The sequence below is a fragment of the Charadrius vociferus genome, unplaced genomic scaffold, assembly GCF_000708025.1.
Source record: "Charadrius vociferus isolate BGI_N301 unplaced genomic scaffold, ASM70802v2 scaffold1091, whole genome shotgun sequence".
Taxonomy (NCBI): Eukaryota; Metazoa; Chordata; class Aves; order Charadriiformes; family Charadriidae; genus Charadrius; species Charadrius vociferus.
In genome coordinates, this window is record NW_009646972.1 from 195,864 (window position 1) to 199,271 (window position 3,408).

Below are 3,408 nucleotides of genomic sequence, written 5' to 3' on the forward strand. Positions count from 1 at the left end.
CGCAACTGGGGATTTGCAGCACTCTGGGAGTCACAAACACAAACTTGCGGCGGTTTTGTGACTGCAGCTGCGAAACTGCAGAGTTTTTGTGCTCGCAAACCCAAATGTTGCAGCGGTTTTACTGTCATAACTGCAAATTTGCAGCAGTTTTGTGACCGCAGCTATAAATCAGCGGTGCTGTGATTGCAACTGGAAATCGGCAGCAGTTTTGTGGCTGCAGCTGAAGTTCTGCAGCGGTTTTGGGAGAGCAGCAGTAGATCTGCAGCGCTTTTGTGATGGCAAACACAAATTTGCAGCGGTTTTGCGATTGCAGCTCCGAGTTTGCAGCAGTTTTGGGGGATCACAACCGCAAATTTGCGGCAGTTTTGCGATTGCAGCTATAAATCTGCAGCACTGCTGTGATCACAAACACAAACTTGCGGCGGTTTTGTGACTGCAGCTGTGAAACTGCAGTGGTTTTTCGCTCGCAAACACAAATTTGCAGCGGTTTTACTGTCATAACTGCAATTTTGCAGCAGTTTTGTGACCTCAGCTGTAAATCTGCAGCGGTGCTGTGATTGCAGCTGCAAATTGGCAGCAGTTTTGTGGTTGTAGCTGCAGTTCTGCAGCGGTTTTGTGATAGTGGTAAACCTGCAGCGCTTTTGTGATGGAAAAGACAAATTTGTGGCAGTTTTGTGATTGGAACTGCGAAACTGCAGTGGTTTTGCGCTTGCAAACACAAATGTTGCAGCGGTTTTACTGTCATAACTGCAAATTTGCGGCAGTTTTGCGATTGCAGCTATAAATCTGCAGCGCTCTTACGATGGCAAACACAAATTTGCGGTGGTTTTGCGATTGCAACTGCAAATTCACAGCGGTTTTGGGATCATCACTGCAGATTTGTGGCCGTTTTGCCATTGCAAACAAAAATCCGCAGCGGTTTTGTGATGGCAAACGCAGATCTGCGGAGGTTTTGCGATTGCAGCTGCGAATCTGCAGCAGTTTCATGATTGCAAACACAAATTTGCAGCGGTTTTACAATCATAACTGCAAATTTGCGGCAGTTTTGCGATTGCAGCTATAAATCCGCAGCGTTTTGGTGCCTGCAAACACAGATCTGCAGGGCTTTTGCGATCGCAGCTATAAATCTGCAGCGGATTGGCGATCGCAAGCGCAAATTTGCCACGGTCTTGCGACTGCAGCTGTAAAACCTGCAGCAGTTTTGCGACTGCAGCTATAAATCTGCAGCGCTGTTCTCATCACAGCGGCAACTCTGTAGCGGTCTTGCGATCACAACTGCAAATCTGCAGCGCTTTTACGTTCGCAACGACAAATCTGCAGCGCTTTTATGATGGCAACGACAAATCCGCAGCGCTTTTACGATGCCAATGACAAATCTGCGGTGCTTTTTGCGATCGCCGCTGATACACTTCCAGCACTCTTGCGACTGCAGCTGCAAACCGGCGGCACTTTTGCTGCTCCGAACGCCCGTTTGCGGTGGTTTTGCCGTTGCGAACGCACATCTGCAGCGGTTTTGCCGTTGCGGATCGCATCGCTCGGCATTGAGTTGCACGGGGTGAAGCGTTTGCAGCTTTCGGCTGCAAAGGGCATCTTGGCTCCATCCCGGGGCCGGATCCTCATCCCGTGGCCGGATCCCGGTCCCGCCGCTTTCCGAAACCGGCCTGAGCCCCGTCCCCGTCCCGCAGCGGCCGTCGCGGGGGCCATGTCCTCGCTGCTGTCCCTCCAGGAGGAGAACCGCATCCTGCAGCAGGAGCTGTCGCGCGTGGAGGACTTGCTGGCTCAGAGCCGGGCCGAGCGCGATGAGTTGGCCATCAAGTACAACGCCATCAGCGAGCGGGTAAAGTCACCCATTGGGTTGACCCCAAACCACCCATTTTTAACCCCAAAATCAAAGCGAGGCAAGCTGCAACTTTTGCATTCCCCACGCGGGGAGCGGGAGACGCTGCGACGTCCCGGTGATGGGAATTTGGGTGCTGTGCATCCGACTTGTCTGGACCTGTCCCGGCTTGTTGGGACTTGTCCTGTTTGATACACAAAGCATCTCCCCCACCAATCCCTATTTTATTTATCCCGCTGCTTTTCGGGAAGCGGGGACGCACACCCCCTCCCCCCCCCATCGGCATCCCTCGCCTTTGCATCCCTTTGCCATGGCAACGGGGGAATTAAAAAGGGGTTTGGGCAGCGGCCAGATGCTGAACGTGGCTCCTGGAGAGACCCAAATCAATGGGCTTTGGGGGTTTTTTGGGGGGCAGCCCCTCTGTTGGTGCCTGTTTATTGACAAAAAAAAAAACCAACCCAAATAAAAGGAAAATATCCCAAAGGGAATCGCCACCGCTGAGCCCGAAGATCCTTTACCCATCGGTTAATCCTGCGCAAAGCGGGATGGGGCGTTGCCACACCCCAAGATTCGAAGTTGGGTTATTTTTAAAAGCACCCCCACATTTTCCAATTTGTCCCCAGCCTGTGCGTGCCAAATTTGTGATGCCAAATTTGGCGGGGGGGAGGGAAGGTCTCAGCTTTGGCCATACGGGGATTTGCTGTGGGACAACCCCGAAGCGATGGGATGGGGTGTTGCGGGTGGAGTCGGAGGGTGCTCGGTGGGTGCTGGGGGGGGGTGTTGGAATTTAGCATCCCGATGGGTGGGTGGCGGGATATCCCGCATCCCGTCGCAGCTGGAGCAAACCCTGCGACTGGAGACGGGTGAGCGGGAGACGGCGGAGAGCCGGAGCTTGGCGCAGCACAACATCGAGCTGCGGCGGCTGCTGGAGGAGGAACAAGCCGCCTACAAGCGCAAGCTGCAGGCGTACCAGGAGGGTCAGCAGCGGCAAGCCCAGCTGGTGCAGAAGCTCCAAGCCAAGGTAAATCCTTCCCCCGGGGGACGCGAGGACATTTTGGGGACACCACCACCCCTCCCCGGTGTCACCCACCCCATCCCTTCGTCCCAGGTGTTGCAGTATAAGAAGAAATGCGGCGAAGTGGAGCAGCAGCTGCTGGAGAAGGCGACAGAGCTGGAGCAGGAGAGGCTGACGGTGAGGGATGGTGGGGTTTTTTTTTGGGGGGGTGGGTGTCTCCCTGCCCCGAAACCCCCCAAAATTGGGGTTACGGTGAGCGGGTTGATGTCCCCGCAGAGCCAGCTGGATGCGAGCAGTTCACAGCCGGAGGAGGAGAGCAGCAACGAGCTGGAGAACGCCCTGATCCGGCTGGAAGAGGAGCAGCAGAGGTAAGCGGGGGTCCCTGGGGAGCTGCGGGACCTCCCACCCCCCCGGGGGTGATGCGCTGGCCGTGTGTGACACCCCCCCGAAATCCCAGGAGCAGCAGCCTGGTGCAGGTGAACTCGATGCTGCGGGAGCAGCTGGAACAAGCCAACGTGGCCAACGCGGCGCTGAGCGCGGACATCCGCCAGCCGAC

At 55.6% G+C, this 3,408-nt stretch overlaps 1 long non-coding RNA gene across 1 annotated transcript; it reads left to right on the forward strand.

The window, feature by feature from the left end:
• Positions 1 to 1,700: 1,700 nt before the first annotated feature.
• LOC104295617 lies at positions 1,701 to 2,992 on the forward strand. The gene is made up of 3 exons (XR_717936.1): positions 1,701 to 1,837; positions 2,673 to 2,858; positions 2,946 to 2,992. It is a non-coding gene; the product is annotated as an uncharacterized LOC104295617 (long non-coding RNA).
• Positions 2,993 to 3,408: the final 416 nt, after the last annotated feature.